Source organism: Hemicordylus capensis, chromosome 2, assembly GCF_027244095.1.
Source record: "Hemicordylus capensis ecotype Gifberg chromosome 2, rHemCap1.1.pri, whole genome shotgun sequence".
Taxonomy (NCBI): Eukaryota; Metazoa; Chordata; class Lepidosauria; order Squamata; family Cordylidae; genus Hemicordylus; species Hemicordylus capensis.
Genome location: NC_069658.1, coordinates 162,486,427 through 162,507,694, shown reverse-complemented (window position 1 = coordinate 162,507,694; position 21,268 = coordinate 162,486,427).

Here is a 21,268-nt window from a genome sequence, read left to right as displayed (position 1 = left end):
CAATTTCAGCCCTTGTATTGCACCTATCAACCAAACACTACAATTAAAATAGGGACAGGGATCCAGACACAGCTCTCTCACTTCCCTGCTGCCATTCATCATCATCTCTAGCTCCAAACGAGATCTTAAGTCATGAAGAACAACAACAACTCTTAACTCACTGGCCAGCACTGACTTGTCCCTGACAAGACTGAAAAGTCCGTGACTTTTCTCTCAGCCTAACCCGCCTCACAGGCTTGTTGTGAGGATAAATAAGGTAAGCATATACACTGCCCCTTGGAGGAAGAGCGGGATATCAATTTAGAAGTCTAAGAAAAGACATGTCAAATCACATGTCATGAACACTGATGCTGAGTTTCATTCTTAATCATATGAACGTTTCATTGCTCTCCTTTTCACAAATGTTCGGTCTGTGTAAGAATCCATCTGTCCATTTGTCTTTCAAACGACAAATTTCCACCATGGTTCTATTTCCCCGGTACACCACTGCAATGAGGATTGTATTCCGACATCAAAATAGAAGAAGAACCGCCCTGCTGGGTCAGGCCCAAGGAGGCCCATCGAGTCCAGCATCCTGTTTCACACAGTAGCCCACCAGATGCCCCTGAGAAGCCCACAGGCCAGAGCGGAATATCTGTTCTGTGGATACAGTGGCCAGTTGTATTCAGGCCAGGGCTACTTGTGCAACAGAATTTCATATAACCTGCACTGCCAGGCTTCATTTTTGTATGGGATGTGGACTCTTTTCTTGTGGTGTTTTTTGAGAAGCGGTTCAGGTGTGTGCATGTGAATATGAGAGAGAGTGAGAAAGAGACGGGGGGAGGGAGGGGGGAGCGCTTAGTGGCCTGTAGAGGTGTGTCTCTCCATCATGCCTTAATACATCGATAGTGTACCCTTTAGGAACCACAATCCTCTTTGTTTTTCATACAAGATGAATTGCTAAAGATTTCGGCCACAATCCTACAAAGCTGTGTGTGGGAAATTAGTTGTTTCTGCAGCTCAACACAGCTTTGAATTTCCTCCCACCTCCCCACAGCAACAACCCCCCACCCTCCGCAAAGCCTCTTTGGAGCAGCAGCAAACAGAAGAGTCCACTTATTTTGCTTGGGCTAACTCTCTGCCTCCCCACATCCAGCAATCCTCTTGCTTGCCTGAACACCATAGAAAAAACCAGTCCACTGGTCTTGCTGCTTGTCTCCCACCCCACAACTCCTCCCAACTCCCCACAATACGAATATGACACATATTTATATACTGTTTTTCAACAAAAGTTCCCCAAGCGGTTGACATAGATAGAGAAATCAATAAGATGGCCCACAATAAAACACCACCCCTTTTGGGAGCAGCAGCAGACAGAAGCATCCACTTCAGTTGCTTTAGCTGCCCCCCTTTCCCAACTCCATTGCCTTCCCACTTCCCCAAATCCAGCGAACCTCCCTCACAGCAGCAGAAAACATAAAGAGACAAGTCCGCTGTCCAGACGATCACTGAAAATCGAGATGGGCTCCTCTAGCCCGGTTTTCAGTGATCGTCAGAATAGCTTCAAAGGAGTGCGCATGTCGTCATATTTCTCATGGAGTTAGTGCTAAACCATGACATTCCTCTTGGGAAGCTGTGGCTCAGAAACGGACAGATATGTAAGCTGCTGTGACCACATCCATCCCTCAAACATACCCATGAAGTGCCGTTTGAGAATGGAAGCCTTCACCTGGGCCGGGGCTGCCCCTCGCTGAAGGTCTTGGAGCAGAGACTGGATCGTCAGCTGTGCTGGGGATTCTCTAGCTCTGGATTCCCAGCGTCATGCAGCAGATTGGCCCAGGTGGCCCAGGTGGCCCACAAGGCCCCCTCCAACTCCCCCATTCCCCACTCACTCCAGACAGAATCTCTGCTTCTCCTTTGGTTCTGAAGAGCTGAAGGCAGGTCGCCTGGTCTTCTGTGTGCATGATTGGTCTCTGTGTATTAGGATACCTCTTCCTTTAGTTAGGATGCTTTCTGAATTTGTGGCTCCAGGTCAACGTCAGTGCTGAACTGCTGTTTTTTCAAAATGTACCTTCTCGATTATTCTTTCTACAGAGGAATTTAGTTGTTTCTCCCAGGGAACCAGTCAAGGCACAGAGCAGAAATCCTGTTTTTTCTCTGCTACTTCAGTTTGCCAGAAATAGATCCATATTTTTAAAAACCAATGATCTTGCTGACTTCCAAGAATGAGAGGAGAGCTGGTCTTGTGATAACAAGCATGACTGGTTCCCAGAGCTAACCAGGGTCCGCCCTGGTTATATATGCATAGGAGACTAGATGTGTGAGCACTGTAAGATACTCCCCGTAGTGGCTGGAGCCACTCTGGGAAGAGCAGAAGGTTCCAAGTTCCTTCCCTGGCTTCTCCAAGATAGGACAAGATTTATTTATTTTTCATAGGACAAGATTTTTTTAATTGAACCAACAAACTACCAAAGCATACAGTACGTTGCCAAAGCACAATGATATACAAAGTGGTTGTTTGTACATGATATATCTACCAAGATTGACACACAATGATTTGGAAACCCACAAGGTTATGAAGTATATGCAGGTAGTACTGTAACTCGGGGGTGGGGGATTTCAAGGCACATCAGGTAACTGGGGGGGGGGGTTACATCCGACGTCCATTTCCACAATTTGTCCCATTGCTGTTTAGAAGAGATACTCTTGTCTTTTTGCACATAACCATACAAACTGTTCCAGAAGAGATTTACTGTCTCATCTGCGTGAACCTCTTGGTTGCGCCTTCCCTCTCTATTCCTATGCAGGAGCATTGCATCAATGACATACAGGTTTACTAACCTGATTACGAGGAGGGGAACATTCCAATTCCCTAGTATGAGTGTTGGAAAGTTAAAGGACTTTGCGCTGTCTCATGCCTCAGACAGCGGAGGACAGACTAGTAAGTCAGAGGGCTAGAAGGTCAAAGACATTTGCTCATCACTTCCCGCTGCTCTGATGCTATCCCTTTGAAATGTAGATGACTAATCTCAGGGACTTCCTTCCTTCTTCTCTTCTCTCTCTTGCTACCTGGCTCTTTACCTTGCAACATGGCAAGTCTCTTGCCCTGCACCATATGTGCAGAGAAGATGGTGAATCCATCTGCATCCACTTAGATAGATGGATTAGAGATCCTAAATCCTCACTTTCCTATCTAGAATGGAGTTCCTTAATAAATGCCTTTTATATTGATTGGAAACTAGCAATTGGCTCCAAGTTACTTTACTCTTAGCACACAGGCATGCCTCACTAAATCCGCTGTGTTTGTGCCTCTGTGCACTCTACTATATTGAAAAGAGATTCTCTCAGCACAGAGAATTTCCAACAATGAGGGCACCCGTTGTGTCCCGTTTCCTTGAAGGTTTCTTTCTGGGACCTCGAAAAGAGGTTCTGTGGCTCAAACCCGGTGTTAGTTCTTCCCAAGTCTGTTTTTCCAAATCAGGCCACTCTAACAGCTTGCTTACTCCCTGCCACACTCTTTTGGCTGCCACACACTCTTTGAAGAAATGTGAGTGGGTTTCCCTGAAAGTTTTACCTAGCTCACTAGCTTTCTGTTTGCAAGTAATTTGAGGGCACTCTTGCTGCTCCTCTGGGAGCCATGGCTTGACCGCATTAAGTGGTAGTACTTGATGGTATAAGCTGACGAGAGTTGCTGACGTCCGGGGTCCATTTTAAAAAATACACTTTTGTCAGCATTTGATTCTGAGCCCGAGATCTTGCCATGTTCCCAGAAGAGGTCTAGTATTACAGAGATTTCATTTTCATTCGATAACAGTAATGTAACATCATCGGCATGAGCTACAAATTTTACCCTAAACTCAGAGTACGGTTCTGAGTGGACAGGTGGTTCGGCTATCCCCTCACTCTCCCTCCTCCTCCCTCCCGGGAAGATCTCGCAGGGCGGAGGAATAGATAGGGCTGAGAGAGATTCCTGCCTGCAACCTTGGAGAAGCCACTGCCAGGCTGTGTAGACAATACTGAGCTTGATGGAGCTATGCTCTGACTAGATGGCAGCTTCCTATGTTCCTAAGAATCATGGTCAGTGAGGTAATCTCTTTCATTGAACCAACTTCTGTTGGTGAGAGCATACCCAAGCTTTTCAGCTTTTCAGAATTTTTCATGTGGACATGGTTTGCTCCGTGCTTTCCTTTGAGCTTAACATTGAGCCTTGACTTGACGGTCCCTTTGATTCCAATGAGACTGAAGGGCAACTAACCTGCTTTGGAATGGAGCAGTAGTACATTGTTCAGTGTGAAACCCTGTCAAGTGCCCATTGCTTTATGCTGGCTGGTCAGCATTTCAGACTCGTGTAGGGATGATGATACACACTGGCCACATTCACATGTAAGACAAAACCAACGGTTGTCAAACACGTGGTTAATTTTTCTGACTCTGAATCACCTCGTAGACGTACACCCCACCTTGTTGCGGCTGGCTCCGGTTTCGGGGCAGGGTGCCCCCTCTCTCCTCCTGTGCCAAAGCACCCCTGCTGGATGGAACAAAGGTGTGGAACTGCCAGCAGCGTTGCCAGGGATGCCACGCTGCTGGACTGGGAAGAGGAGGGGGCGAGGACCTACCCATACTGGTGCTGGGTGTGGGACATGCGCTAGAAGTAATGTAGGTGTGCCAGCACCCTCCCCTGGTTATCGAGCCTCCTCTGCTTTGCTTCACTAACCCACTCAACCAGGGCTGATGGCATTGCCCTTCATAGTTGGGTCAACACAGGCAGGCCAAAGTATGGTCTCCTGCGTCACTCAGTTTGTTGCATAGCTTCTCCACCCACCCAGTCCTCAGCCAACCTGCCAGGGCTTTGGCGTCCCTAATGGTCAGGGAGGTCTGGAGTTCTCTCATCACCTTCTCCAGGAGAAGTGTGGTGGGCAGAGCCTGGCTAAAAGGCATTGCCTCAGTACACTCTTTGTGGCAAACAGGGAGGGCTCGAGTGCCAAGACTGGCCCAGACATGAGCTACCACTCCAAGTTGGAGAGGACACACACACACACACACACCCCACGATACTTTGCCAAGTTGTGGATGGCCACCTGTTGCTTTAGCAGGTGCTAGAGCAAGAGAAGGGTGGCGACCCACCAGTTCTCAACATCCCCATGGATGAGGTGTCGAGGGAGGTCAAGCTCACGCTGCTGCTCACAGAGCATGCGCCTGCCCTTCTCACTCCATTGGAAATGGGTTGCAATCTTGCAGCACTTCTCCACAAGCGCAGCCGTGGAAGCAGAAGGACCCCTTCAGGGGCTCCAGGAGGAGACCATGATCAATGATGGTCAGGCCGCCAATGGAAAGGCCGCCAATGGAAAGGACTGCTGAATTCCGCAAGAGGGGGGGCGTGGCTCGGGTTCTGGAAGAGCCCCTATCAAACTCCCCCCGCCCATGCCCGGGCCCTGACCAAGCACTCCAATGTTCTTTTCAGGCAGCGCTTGCTGCCTGAAAGCACCTATTTCCCTGTCTCTCCCTCCAGCAAGGGAGAGAAAGGGAAATAGATGCTTTTAGGCAGCAAGCGCTGCCTGAAATGACAGGGGAGAAAGGCAGGTTGCTCACCTGTAACTGTAGTTCTTTGAGTGGTCTTCTGTGCTTTCACACATGGGATTGGAAACTGCACAGATCCACGGTCCGGAAACTTCTAAAGCTTTACCTTATAAGGAAAAAAGAGTGGGAAAACCAGCTCCCCCTGTCTGACAGCTTGCCTGATTCCCTCAGTCCTGAGTCCTCCGCAGCTCCTAACCTAAGCACATACAAGAACACGTTGCAGCAGGGAGGATGAAGAACTACAGTTACAGGTGAGCAACCTGCCTTTCTTCTTCATGGGCTCTGTGCACCACACATGGGATAATAGCAAGCTATCGTACCTGGATGGAGGGTGCAGCCCAAACCCAGGAGAGAAATAACGCAACAAAGGAAATCAAAGAAGCAAACTTTATTTCTCAATGGAAGCAGAACGCAGAACAGAGGCATCAAACATTGCCTGAGACCTGGAGTGAAAGTCCAAAGCATCATGTCGGATGAAGGTAGTTGGACGTGACCATGTAGTGGCCTTATAAATGTCAGACATAGAGACAAGGTTATAGAAAAGCGATGAGGTAGCCATTGCCCGCATGGAGTGTGCCCTAAAACAGACAGGCAGGGGTTCTGAAGCCCATTGATACGCCAAGGAGATAGCCTCCTTGACCCAAGCGGCAATCCTTTGCGATGAGACTGGTCGTCCCTTTGATGGGTCTGCATATGAAATGAACAAAAACTTAGATTTGCAGAAGGATTGCGTTCTGTCTTTAAAGAAGGCAAGAGCCCTCCTAACGTCCAGTGAGTGATATGCACGCTCCTCATCTGAGGTAGGTGTAGGGGGAAAGGTAGGCAAAGAAATATCTTGCAACATGCGAAACTCAGAAGCCACCTTGGGCAAAAAAAACATCAGGCTCTAATACAACTCTGTCTTTATGGAACACCAAATAAGGGGCATCAGAGCGCAATGCTTTAATTTCACTCACTCGTTTAGCTGAGGTAATTGCAACGAGAAACACTCTTTTTAAGGACAACAGTTTAAAGTTACATGTAGCCATGAGTTCGAAAGGAGCCTTCATTCACTGCTTCAGAACCAGTAGAAAATTCCAAGGTGGGACAGATTTAGGGGCAGGCGGAAACAAATGGAGCATCCCCTTCAAAAACCTGTTAACCAATTTGTGAGAGAACAAACCAGACACAGAATGCCTCTCGGCTATAGCCGCTAAGTGAACCCTTAAGGAAGAAACAGACAATCCTTTGTCTTTCAGAGACAGCAAATCATCAAAAATGAATGACAAAGGAGCTTCAGTCGCAGAACCACCCTTGTCAGCCATAGACTTAGAGAAGCAAGTCCATTTGGCTGAGTAAGATTTCAAGGTGGAAGGCTTCCTTGCCGCCATCAGCACTGCCTGCACCGGCTCACTGAAGGAGGTTGCGCCTCTATCCACCAGGCAGTCGGATGCAGAGACTCCACGTCCAGCTGGAGACAACAGCTGCCTTCCCCCATCAGAGGGTATGGTAACGATGGAAGATGCTGGTACGTCCTGTGTGACAACTGAAGAAGTGTGGTGAACCAGAGTTGCCTGGGCCACCATGGTGCGATTAGGATACATATGGCCTCGACCTGGACAATTTTCTGTAGGACTCTTGGTATCAAGGGGAATGGAGGAAACATGTCCAGGAGTTGGTTGCCCCAGTGCAGGAGGAAGGCGTCCTCTTCCAACTCCGGATCCCTTCCCACCCTGCTGCAGAATTGCACACACTGAGAATTCTGGGCTGACGCAAATACATCTAAACGCAGAGCTCTCCACTTGTGGAAGATCTTGCACAGCATGCCCGGATCCAGGCACCATTTGTGAGAAAGGATGTTTCACGACTCAGTGCATCCACCAAAGTGTTGACATTCCCTTGGATGTGTACTGCCAAAGGCCAAATTCCCCACTCCAGGCACCACATCCAGAGTCGCATTGCCAGACTGAGCAGAGAAAGAGATGCTGTCCCTCCCTGTCTGTTCAGGTAAGATCCGGCCATAGTGTTGTCTGTGAGGAGTACAGCAGATCCTTCTATCCAATGACAGAAAGCCTTGAGCACCAAGAACATCACCCTGAGCTTGAGATAACTGATGTGATGGCATCGTTCTGCCTTTGTCCAAGTCCCAGCGACCACTAGGTCTTTGAAATGGGCTCCCCATCCCTTACTGGGGATGGCATCTGTGGTGATCATAAGGGTGGGCCTTCGCATGTGGAATAGAGTCCCTTGAGTGAGGTTGGACGTGCATGTCTATCAGGAGACTGCCCCCTGCGAGGCGCTGCAAGGAGCCACTGTTGAGAGTGTCTTTGCGGGCGAAACCTGCGCAGAAACCAGGCCTGTAAAGTCCTTAGGCGAAGGAAGGCCTGGGGCAGTGCCACAGGGGATGATGCCATCAGCCCAAGCAAGTGTTGGATAAACCTGGCCTGGTGTCTAGGATAGCATATTCTTCTGGTTTGAACAGCAGTTATCTCTCACCCTGCAAAACAAAACAGAAAACAAAACATGAAGTCTCTGGCATATCAAATGGCTCTTCAATCATTCCCACTCTCTCCTTTCTGATGCTCATACATTTACCAAACTCCTCCTCTTCGTCAAATTCTTCCAACACAAGGTCATCTGAAGAGAAGAGAAGAGACTTGATTTTCTTATTTGAATTGACTTGGATCAGAGGTAAGGAGGGACTCGTGCATATTGAATCAACGAAGGAGGGTCTACAGGGATGCAGTTCCGCCCTCCCCACTTCCCTGGAAATAGCCCAAGTTACCTTGGATGCTGCTCTTGGATGCTACCGGGAAAGCATCCTTCAGTGTTTTCAGCTGCAGAGATAGAGATGCATTTTATTTATTCAATATGTGGACTTCTTTTTCCATGTCTATGAGTATCAAAAAGATGATCCAGTTGGGTGCAAAGCTGAGGATTACCAAAGATGGAGCGTGGCTCTTTGGGGCACTGGGCAGCCAGAAGAGACCCAGGGGGAACCCAGCTCTCTGCTGTTCCTCCTGCCACTGCTGCTGTCCCAAGGGGCATTGGGTGAGCCCCAGTGGAAACAGCCCTTCTGCAGCAGGTGTGCTGCCAGGCAGCCCCAGGGTGACCAGAGACAAATAGGAGGTCTTCTTCTGAAGCTGGCACCTGGCAGGGGTCCCAGAGGATTCTGAAGAAGAGCCAAGCCATGTCCACAGAGGGGGACTTACATGAAAAGCTGGCAGGCTGGCCGCATGTTGCAGGAGACAGCTGCAGGCTTCCTGGGCCAGAGCCTGTAGCTGGGGATCCTTTGCAGTGCTGTACCTTTGGAGCTCCTGTGGGTTGAAAGAGCAGCTCAGTCATTGCACTGGCCTCAATCATCCCTGGCCATGCGACTGAGAGCTAAGCCCGGAAGGAATTGGCCCCATTACAGGATACCCATTGACTGACTGCCCAAACAAGTTTCAGAGGGGTCTATTCCTGTACAAACATCCCCCCCAATTCAGTTCAGTCAAGGATGAAGACACAAGCCCCACTCACACCTGATCTTCAACATTTGGACGACGAGTGGACAGTGCACAGGTGCAGAAGTGTACACAGGGACAGCTATACAGACAGGCTGTGGAAGGCAGGCACTGCTAGACTCTTCCCATCTGGACCATGCCATATTGGGGCCTCTACCCTGGTTCACTTTTAAAGGAATGCAACTACAGTCATGCAGACAAAATCACGTCCAAGTGTTCAGACACCTGTACACACGTACTGCCTAATGTCCAAATAGGGCACATTACACATTAAATTGCACATTACACATTAAATTGCACTTACCCTCAAGATGCTGGTCAAGTTGTGGACCGAGGGGGCCTCCTCCAGAAACCCCCTAATCATTCTCTGAAGAGATTGAAAGGTCTCATTCTAGGGGGGAAAGAGAAGATCAGGCATGAGTAGGAGAGACAACACATCTTAAGAACACAATACTGAAAAAGCACTCATGCTTATGGCAGTATGGTGTTTGATTCCAGTTGGGCCGAGAAACAACCAGGCTATTTGGAAATAGGAAAGGCTACTCACAATGATCCCGGAAGATCAGAAATGTAAGGAAGAACCTCTGCAGGCAGTCAAACCATTGCAAGGGCCCCAGGAGTAGAAGCAGCAGGAGTCTGTGCCGCAGGAGGAAAAAGCTCAAGGAGAACTTACCTGTGTCCCTGGCTCCAGGTAGTTGGCCCCAGACACCGCCACGTGCAGCACTGCCGACCGCAGCTCCTCGGGCAACGGCGGCTTGATTTTGCTGGAAGGGGGGAGGGGGGAATAAAAGATTTCATCGTGTGAGCAGGGCTGGTGATTCAGCCAAGGGAAGCTCATGGAGAGAAGAGGAACAGGGCAACAAAGCCAGTGTCAAGACGGTTGGTCTGTGACGGTTTCTCCTCTTTTTTCAAAAATGACCAATCCAGGCCTGGGGAGGCCCTGATGCCGATAAGGCTAGAGGACTTAACAAGATGTTACAAACCCCCTTAGAATTCATTGTCATCTTTTTTTAAAAGGGCAGATCCAGTTACAGATCTTGTCTAGTTTGCCACTGCCCTTTCCTGACACAAACCCCTCCGATTTAAGCCCTGATGACTATGAGTCTACCTCAGCTCCGTGACGGTGTCCAGGGTTTTCCTGAAGAAGGAGCCAGGGTCAGGATGCGCGGTAATATCCTCCATTATCTCCTGGGAGAAGGTAAAGAGCAGAGGAGAGTTGATCACTACCCACATGGACCTCATTGGGATAGCTCCAACAACAACAACAACAACAACAACAACATTTTCACACTGTCTTTCAACAAAGGTTTCCAAAGTTGCTTACATAGAGAAATAATCAATAGAACAACAAACAAACCAACAATCAAGATGATGCCCCAAACACACAGTCTTGGCAGTCAGGTTTGGACTGAGCCTGCGCTTGGTCATTCTCTTCCATTCTCTGCTGCATCTCACTCACCAAAATGAATTCGACAATCTTCAGCTTGCTGAACTGCAATGTATCCGACTCTGCGCCATTGACTTGCACCGCAATGGAATTAAGAAAGGATGTCCACCAGAGAATGAGCTGAAAATCAGAAGCATTGAGCTGTTAGTGATGGAAGGACTTCTCTGTGGCTTCCTGGAAATGGACCAGACAGCCTTACTTTGTGGGTTGCTCTCAATCCCTTTCTGGGGACCCCACCCCCTCCATGGATTATTCTGCTGCTTCTCAGGGAGATTGCAGAACTGGGAAAAGGATCAGAGCAGAGGGTGGGTGCTCCCAGAGGGTCAAATGCCTCTCACAGAAACGACCTGGGCTATGTGGAGAAAGGCCCTCTACTCAATGATACCCTACCTTAGCTCTTTCCTTTTTTTGCCATGTGGTGCTCAAGGCTGGAAGGGAAGAAGAAATTCAGCCCACACATTTAAAATGAAGGCCCACAAATCTGCCAGTTTGCTAAGCACTAGCTGTCCCACCCTCCCAAAAGAGCCACCCGCAGTCCCAACCATTCCCCAGGAGCCTAGGGCACCTCCTCACCAATTGTGACTCCTGACGATGTTTGGAAGCCCTCTTCTGCAGTTGGAGGAGAAGCCAGAGTTGGAGGAGGAGCCGAAGTTGGCTCAACACGGTTCCTCCTCTTGAAGAACCTCCGTCTGGGGGGCTTCCCCTTGGAGTCACGTGTGGGGGAGGTCTGAAAGAGCTGCCTGCAGCACTGGCAGACCCTTCGCAGCCTAGAAGAGAGCAGGGAGAAGGTGAGAAAGAGACCCTTAGGCAGACATTTGGAGGAGAGGGGGCCAATGGGACAGGGAAGGATTGCAGAACAGAAGGAGGGCAGCAATACAGGTAGCCCAATAGGCTTCCAGGTATTGCACCGTCTTCTTTCTGGCTGAGGAATTACGTAGAGACAGCTGCCAAAATGCATTGGTGCAGAGACCTTTGGAACACTGTGTGCTGTTCTGCTCAACCCAACGCACCAAGCTTATGTTAGCGCTTGGAAAGGTATAGGAAAGGACCATGAAAGAGCTCAGGGGTGCAGCTCCTTCCCGGAAGGGAAGAGGTGGAGGCAACTGGGACCTTTTCATTTAGAAAGAAGAAAAGAAGCGGGGGCATGACAGAGGTTCACCCTCTTTTCACATCGTGCATCATGTTTGGGATGGGTTTGGGGACTATGCTGCCACAAGATGAAGTGAAGGCCAGTGCCCTAGCCAGGAGTCACTTTTCACTTGCAACTCACACAGTTGTGCCGGCTGCATTGGCGCTGCTAGGGACACCCTGCTGCTGGACTAGGAAGTGGAGATGACACTGCTGCTGGGTGTGGACTGCACACTAGAAGTAGGCACTCCCCCAAAAGGCTGAGCAGTCCTCGGCCTCCAAAGGCGTGTGACAGACCCAACATGAAGAGTAGCACACTTCAGTAACAAGGATTTATGATTAGATAAAAAGGAAAAGGTGTGTAATAAGAACAAGTGTCTTTTCATAAGACAGTCTGTAAGAGAGAGTTTTCATTCAGCATACTGATAACACCCTGCACCAAATCTCTGGAGGATCTCTCCCAGCGGTTTCATGTAGGTGTTAAAGTACTTTGGAGACAATATGGAGCCCTGAGGAACACCATAGGAAAGTTCAGATTGGAAAGAGCAACGGTCTCCAAGGGACCCCGTGTGGAATCTGCAAAGCAGTGCCTCCCACCCCCAAAGCCACCACTGCAAAGCAGTGCCTCCCACCCCCAGCCCCCTCCGACACTCCATCACCAAAGATGATGATTTCAGTATGACAGCCGATCTGCGTAAAGATGTGCTTCTTTGATTGGACTGTGTAACTGAACAGGCCAGGCTTGCAGCCTCTTGCAAACTCAAGAAGTGTTCTACCATATGGCCTGAAAGACTAGAACATAGGCAAATCCATGTGATCAATGAGCTTGGGGGAAATGGACTTATGAAGGACTTTAAAGTGGAGTCATGCAGAGAAGCTGCCACAAGGTGTCAGTGTTGCATACTTAATCAAGGGGTGAGACCCAGCTTTTCTGCATGCCAGACACAGACAGAGTCACAGCGTCCTTTGGAGCGAATACATTCTGATGTCCTAGGAACATAGGAAGCTGCCATATACGGAGTCAGACCATAGGTCTATCTAGCTCAGTATTGTCTACACAGACTGGTAGTGACTTCTGCAAGGTTGCAGGCAGGAATCTCTCTCAGCCCTATCTTGGAGAAGCCAGGGAGGGGACTTGGAACCTTCTGCTCTTCCCAGAGCGGCTCCATCCCCTAAGGGGAAGAGCTTACAGTGCTATTCTCCCATTCATATGCAACCAGGGCGGACCCCAACCTTGCAGAAGCCGCTGCCAGTCTGTGCAGACAATACTGAGCTAGATGGACCTATGGTCTGACTCAGTCTATGGCAGCTTCCTATATGTTCCTAAGTCCTTGCAAAGCAGATTGTCAGCTAAAGCAATAGACAAGACACCATTGGGCTTGGGAACAAAGCCTCTCTAAACCATGTCAAAATTTTGGGATCAAAGGCTTCTGCATACGTCCGAAAGGCCAAGAGAACCAAACTCAATCACAAATGCGAACTGGGAGTGTTGGCTGGATATGCGCCTGGCCAAAAGGGATAGAGAATCCTTGATCCTACCAGTGGAGAGGTCAGGATCTACAAGGTGGTGTCATTTGATGAGAGACAAGGGCCAACTAGAGGTGATGTACCAGAACTTGTGCCAGAGATCCAGGTGAAAGAGGAAGCACGTGGGTGGAGTCTCATGATGCAAGAGCCAGACCGTGAATCCAAAGAATCTGTGCCACAAGCAGAAGGAGGTTCAGAAGGGGATACAGATTCAGAAGGGGCTGCACAGCCGGAGCCCCAACTGAGGCACTGCCAGAGCCCCAACAAAGGGGCTCCACCCAAAAGGTTCTCACTCGGGACCAAAGGAGGAGAGCTACAAGAACCCACCACATGGCGAGAGAAAGAAAAGATGCCAGCTGACAAAAGGTGAGGAAATGCAGCATTCGAAGAAATTGACACCCTGCACAAAAATGAGACTTGAAGACGTGTGTCAATCCCCGCAGGAAGAAAGACTGCGGGATGCAAGTGGGTCTTGAAAGTCAAGCAGGATGCAGAAGGGGAGGCAGAGCGCTACAAGGCGAGGCAAGTAGCCAAGGGATACTCCCAGAACTATGCTGAGGACTACAATGAGACCTTTGCACCACTTGTGACAGACACTTCAATTAGGACACTGCTCAGCGTGGCAGCGGCCAGAAAGATGCAAGTTGAACACATGGATGTAAAGACTGCCTTCCCTCATGGGGAAATCGAGGAAGACATCTACATGCAACAGCCACCAGGCTATGAGCTACCTAGAAAGAAGGGGCTTTGTGCAAACTAGAAAGGAGCATCTATGGCTTCCAAACAAGCAGCCAGAGCGTGGAATGAGAAACGAAATCAACTGCTCCTTTAGGAAAGGTTCTCGTAAGGAAAAGCTGACCCCTGCCTATATTCAAGAAAAGCTTTGCCATATATGGGCAAAACTTAAGTACCCCCAAATATACCTAGGATACCAATAGGGCTGGCTCATTATTAGAGAATAGCAACTCAGGCTTGTATTGTGCCAGCTCAGATGCAGCTCTTTGATTAGAACATTGAAGTCCACTCCCCTCTTCCACAATCAAGCGTGATTTCAGTGCATGACAAGCAACACCAAACAGCTTGGGATGTCCCATGTGCAGCCTGGCTTGCTCTGTACAGGCCTCTGCTACGGGGGAAACTTGTCTCAGGCTAGTTAGATGGTCATGAACATGTTCCAAAGCACAGCTTGGGGCACTCCCTTCTTCTTTGTCTGCTCCGCTCCTTCCTTCCTTCCTTCCTTCCCTCCCCATGAAGGAAGTACAAGTTGCAGGCTTTTAATCTAAGTTTGTAACTTCTTTAGAACAATCTGTTTTAGAACAGTTTCTTTTTAAAAAACACTTTAAAAAACACTTAAAAACAGTTTCTCCAGGCCTCTACTCTGAGCTCATCCAACTGGATTACTCTGCTCAATGAGGGAGGTTGATTCAAATTCCCCTCTACAATTGGGACATCCGCCAAGCACGTCACAATAGGCGTGTTCACAGCTGGTGCCCTTCCTGATCGGGCAGGCAGGTGGGCGGGGGACTCTAGTCAGACCTGGCCAGGAAGAGAGGGAGCAAGGCAAAGCTGTTATGGAATCCTACTTACTTTGCAAAGAAGTCTTTCCTCATCTTCTCCCCCATTTCCCTCCCTGTCTAACTATTCCCCCCTGACTACCTATCCCTCCTTTTACTAAAAGCTGACTGTCCCTCCCTCCCCCACTAGACCCCTCCCAAAACCACAACAAACAAACAAACAAACAAACAAACAAACAACAAACAACAAAATAACAAATACTAACACTAACACTGAATAAATAAATAAATTGATAAATAAATGAATGGATGAATAAATAGATGGATAAATAGATGGATAAATAGATGGATAGATAGATAGATAGATAGATAGATAGATAGATAGATAGATAGATAGATAGATTTGACAGAAACAGAAACGGACTCTCTACACTCTCTTTCCTCGCTATCTCTCCAACTCCTCTCCACCTCACCTCCTCCCTCCTCGCCTAACTCACCCACAAAGAGCAGCTGAGCCCTGGAGGTGTCATGAAAGAGGATGTGTCATCAGCCTCAACAATGGCCATTGGTCCTCTTGCCTCTAGAGGATGTGTCATAAGCCTCAGCAATGGCCATTGGTCCTCTTGCTTTCAGGACTTGGAGGCATCTCCTGCCAACTGGGCAAAGAGGACCCTTTTAAAAGTGGGGATTCTCTTCACTGAGCAGGGGAGGGGAGCACCTGGCTCTTTCCACCCCCTGCAGAGTAACCCCCCAGTGATGGTTGCTGGTGTCTATCTTATATTTCTTTTTAGATGGTGCGCCCTTTGGGGACAGGGAATCCATCTTCCTTCCTTTCTTATTACTCTATGTAAACTGCTTTGGAAACTTGTGTCAAAAAGAGGTGAAGAAGAAGAAGAAGAAGAAGTTCTTTCAAACCTCACCCTTCATGTTCTAATGTCGGTTTATCTGAGAAATCAGAGGGCTCTCTTGACCACCATGTTTAAAGCAAGACCATCACAGGTCCCTCATAGCAGACACCCACACCACCATCCACTGCCCTTCATCCAAACAGCTACCTTTGTGGCTGAGCTCTGCTCTTGTTTCTGCAAGACACAAGGACTCCTTCCTTCAGTGCCATCTTGACACCCATTCACACCTGCGCGGACACACATCTCTTTGCTTTCTCCCCCCTCCCCCACACTGGCTCTGTCCTCTGCTCTTTCCAGAGTGTGGCAATGCTATCATGTGCCCACCAGGAGGCAGCACAGAGCAGGTCGGGCTACCAATTTTACTTTAATAAAATAAAATAAAATCAATCAATAAAAATCTGGAGTTCTACAAACCTTTTCTAAAAAGCGTGTTTACTGTTTTGGTGGGAAGGAATTCATCAATGAATAAATGTTTCAAGTGTAAGGCAGACATCCAACACATTGAGTGAAGCTATAGTTCTTTTGTTTAGAAGCATGATTTATATCCTGTTTTTTCAATAAAAAATTCTCAAGCAGGGGCGTGGCTACAATTGAGCAGTGGGGGATGAATGTCTCTGAACGCCAGGGGGAGAGGGACCAGCTGGCTTTGGTGACAGCTTGTCCTTTGCTTTCCTGCTCATGCCTCTCTGAAGAAGAGGGGGTAGGGGCCAATCTTCACTTTTTAGCTAGGGCCCACTTCAATCTGCCATGCCCCTGTTCACAGGACAGCTTGATTTTGCATCTCATTCTCAAACGAATGATTGCACGACTATTGCTGTCATCATGAAATCATCATCTTTGGTGATAAGAGTGTCTGAGGGGGTTGGGGGTGGGAGGCACTGCTTTGCCACTTTCATATGGAGAAGACATAACCTCCCTAATTTGCCTGCCTGGAGATGGTGATGGGCTGGAAGAGGGATAAGAAACTGAGACTGAATTCAGATAAGACGGAGGCTCTTGTTGTGCCTCTTTGGAAATCGGGGGGTGATTTTGATCTGCCAGTCCGGGATGGGGTCACACCTTGCCAGAAGGAACAGGTGCGCAGTCTGGGAGTGCTTCTGGATCGAATCTTCTCCTTGGTGTCCCAGGATGAGGCGGTGGCCAGAGGTGATTTCTATCAGCTTTGGCTGGTACGCCAGCTGCATCCATTGCTTGAGATCAATGGCCTCAGAATGGTGGTCCATATGCTGCTACATATATCTCGGTGCTTACATTTGCTGGTAACCTCCAGATTTAACTACTGCAATGCACTCTATGTGGAGCTACCTTTGTATGTAGTCCAGATACTGCAGTCGGTACGGGTTGCCAGGTGGGTCTCTGGGTCCTCTCGGAGTGACCATATGATTCCAGCATTGATAGAACTACACTGGCTACTTATAAGTTCCAGGGCAAAATACAAGGTGCTGGCTATCACCTATAAAGCTCTGAACAGGTTAGTCTCTAAGAGAACATCTTCTTCGCCATGAGCCCCACTGCCCACTAAAGTCATTGGGAGAGGTTCCGCTGCAGTTGCCACTGGCTCGTCTGGTGGCGACTAGGAATGTGCATGGAACCAGTTATGCCGGTACTCCTCAGGCTCGAGCGAGCTGGGCCAGCTCAGGAGTGCACTTGTCAAGGGGAATCCAACTAGGATGCCTCTTTAAGAGTACCGGGAATTCCCTGTCCTCAAAAGGGGGAGTGGGCAAAAGGCTTGGAAGGTGGATTTAGATTAGGGATACAAGAAAGGCCCTTGTGGTTGACTGCTGCACTATTACGTCAGTAGCTTCCTCCCTCCTTCACTTCCACTGAGTCTCCTCCTCTCCAAGCATGGGAAGGAGAGCCCTGCTGTTGCCCAAACAAGAGAGTCCAGAGGGAAGCCAGGCAGCTGCTGGGAGCTCCTGTGTGATTTCAAAGTTTGGGTTCACTCCATGAATGAACGCTAGTCGCTGTGCTCTATCCTTGATAGCACTGCTCTCACCCACTGCAACAGAGTCATAGTCAAAGTGTGAGCAACCTTCTTTGAGCTGCCCACTGAGGCTCCTGGATATCTCTGCCTCACAGTGTTGGATAGTCATTCTGGACAAGCGTCTCTCCTGCAGCACTCTTTTCTTTTCTGGAAACAGTACCTCAGCAGCTCTCATTCAATACAGTTTTGCATATTCAGCATCTCTAAATGGCCAACCTAGATGTGCTGTCAACTGGGCAATCTTGAAGCTTCCTCTTGCCATGCTTCATTCATAGCCATAGCTCTTGGGAATATGTTCTGTTGAGCTCAACATTTCCTTTTCAGTTGCTGCACTCTGGCACATCTCTCAGTGGCACCTAAAGAGCCAAAGGTTTTCTGAGGTCTGCTGTCAGAATGCCTCTGGCTATTGAATCCTTTGGGTACTGCAACCTGTTCTTGACACACCAGGCATAGGTATTTGCCACTGTATTCCAAGAACAGGTATTCTTCTGGCCACTTGTGTTGAAATGGCCTGTGGTCCTGCTCTATCTTCCTCCTCTTTGGTTTTGGAACTGCTGCCATTGCAGAGGCAATTTCAGCCCTTGTATTGCACCTATCAACCAAACACTACAATTAAAATAGGGACAGGGATCCAGACACAGCTCTCTCACTTCCCTGCTGCCATTCATCATCATCTCTAGCTCCAAACGAGATCTTAAGTCATGAAGAACAACAACAACTCTTAACTCACTGGCCAGCACTGACTTGTCCCTGACAAGACTGAAAAGTCCGTGACTTTTCTCTCAGCCTAACCCGCCTCACAGGCTTGTTGTGAGGATAAATAAGGTAAGCATATACACTGCCCCTTGGAGGAAGAGCGGGATATCAATTTAGAAGTCTAAGAAAAGACATGTCAAATCACATGTCATGAACACTGATGCTGAGTTTCATTCTTAATCATATGAACGTTTCATTGCTCTCCTTTTCACAAATGTTCGGTCTGTGTAAGAATCCATCTGTCCATTTGTCTTTCAAACGACAAATTTCCACCATGGTTCTATTTCCCCGGTACACCACTGCAATGAGGATTGTATTCCGACATCAAAATAGAAGAAGAACCGCCCTGCTGGGTCAGGCCCAAGGAGGCCCATCGAGTCCAGCATCCTGTTTCACACAGTAGCCCACCAGATGCCCCTGAGAAGCCCACAGGCCAGAGCGGAATATCTGTTCTGTGGATACAGTGGCCAGTTGTATTCAGGCCAGGGCTACTTGTGCAACAGAATTTCATATAACCTGCACTGCCAGGCTTCATTTTTGTATGGGATGTGGACTCTTTTCTTGTGGTGTTTTTTGAGAAGCGGTTCAGGTGTGTGCATGTGAATATGAGAGAGAGTGAGAAAGAGACGGGGGGAGGGAGGGGGGAGCGCTTAGTGGCCTGTAGAGGTGTGTCTCTCCATCATGCCTTAATACATCGATAGTGTACCCTTTAGGAACCACAATCCTCTTTGTTTTTCATACAAGATGAATTGCTAAAGATTTCGGCCACAATCCTACAAAGCTGTGTGTGGGAAATTAGTTGTTTCTGCAGCTCAACACAGCTTTGAATTTCCTCCCACCTCCCCACAGCAACAACCCCCCACCCTCCGCAAAGCCTCTTTGGAGCAGCAGCAAACAGAAGAGTCCACTTATTTTGCTTGGGCTAACTCTCTGCCTCCCCACATCCAGCAATCCTCTTGCTTGCCTGAACACCATAGAAAAAACCAGTCCACTGGTCTTGCTGCTTGTCTCCCACCCCACAACTCCTCCCAACTCCCCACAATACGAATATGACACATATTTATATACTGTTTTTCAACAAAAGTTCCCCAAGCGGTTGACATAGATAGAGAAATCAATAAGATGGCCCACAATAAAACACCACCCCTTTTGGGAGCAGCAGCAGACAGAAGCATCCACTTCAGTTGCTTTAGCTGCCCCCCTTTCCCAACTCCATTGCCTTCCCACTTCCCCAAATCCAGCGAACCTCCCTCACAGCAGCAGAAAACATAAAGAGACAAGTCCGCTGTCCAGACGATCACTGAAAATCGAGATGGGCTCCTCTAGCCCGGTTTTCAGTGATCGTCAGAATAGCTTCAAAGGAGTGCGCATGTCGTCATATTTCTCATGGAGTTAGTGCTAAACCATGACATTCCTCTTGGGAAGCTGTGGCTCAGAAACGGACAGATATGTAAGCTGCTGTGACCACATCCATCCCTCAAACATACCCATGAAGTGCCGTTTGAGAATGGAAGCCTTCACCTGGGCCGGGGCTGCCCCTCGCTGAAGGTCTTGGAGCAGAGACTGGATCGTCAGCTGTGCTGGGGATTCTCTAGCTCTGGATTCCCAGCGTCATGCAGCAGATTGGCCCAGGTGGCCCACAAGGCCCCCTCCAACTCCCCCATTCCCCACTCACTCCAGACAGAATCTCTGCTTCTCCTTTGGTTCTGAAGAGCTGAAGGCAGGTCGCCTGGTCTTCTGTGTGCATGATTGGTCTCTGTGTATTAGGATACCTCTTCCTTTAGTTAGGATGCTTTCTGAATTTGTGGCTCCAGGTCAACGTCAGTGCTGAACTGCTGTTTTTTCAAAATGTACCTTCTCGATTATTCTTTCTACAGAGGAATTTAGTTGTTTCTCCCAGGGAACCAGTCAAGGCACAGAGCAGAAATCCTGTTTTTTCTCTGCTACTTCAGTTTGCCAGAAATAGATCCATATTTTTAAAAACCAATGATCTTGCTGACTTCCAAGAATGAGAGGAGAGCTGGTCTTGTGATAACAAGCATGACTGGTTCCCAGAGCTAACCAGGGTCCGCCCTGGTTATATATGCATAGGAGACTAGATGTGTGAGCACTGTAAGATACTCCCCGTAGTGGCTGGAGCCACTCTGGGAAGAGCAGAAGGTTCCAAGTTCCTTCCCTGGCTTCTCCAAGATAGGACAAGATTTATTTATTTTTCATAGGACAAGATTTTTTTAATTGAACCAACAAACTACCAAAGCATACAGTACGTTGCCAAAGCACAATGATATACAAAGTGGTTGTTTGTACATGATATATCTACCAAGATTGACACACAATGATTTGGAAACCCACAAGGTTATGAAGTATATGCAGGTAGTACTGTAACTTGGGGGTGGGGGATTTCAAGGCACATCAGGTAACTGGGGGGGGGGGTTACATCCGACGTCCATTTCCACAATTTGTCCCATTGCTGTTTAGAAGAGATACTCTTGTCTTTTTGCACATAACCATACAAACTTTTCCAGAAGAGATTTACTGTCTCATCTGCGTGAACCTCTTGGTTGCGCCTTCCCTCTCTATTCCTATGCAGGAGCATTGCATCAATGACATACAGGTTTACTAACCTGATTACGAGGAGGGGAACATTCCAATTCCCTAGTATGAGTGTTGGAAAGTTAAAGGACTTTGCGCTGTCTCATGCCTCAGACAGTGGAGGACAGACTAGTAAGTCAGAGGGCTAGAAGGTCAAAGACATTTGCTCATCACTTCCCGCTGCTCTGATGCTATCCCTTTGAAATGTAGATGACTAATCTCAGGGACTTCCTTCCTTCTTCTCTTCTCTCTCTTGCTACCTGGCTCTTTACCTTGCAACATGGCAAGTCTCTTGCCCTGCACCATATGTGCAGAGAAGATGGTGAATCCATCTGCATCCACTTAGATAGATGGATTAGAGATCCTAAATC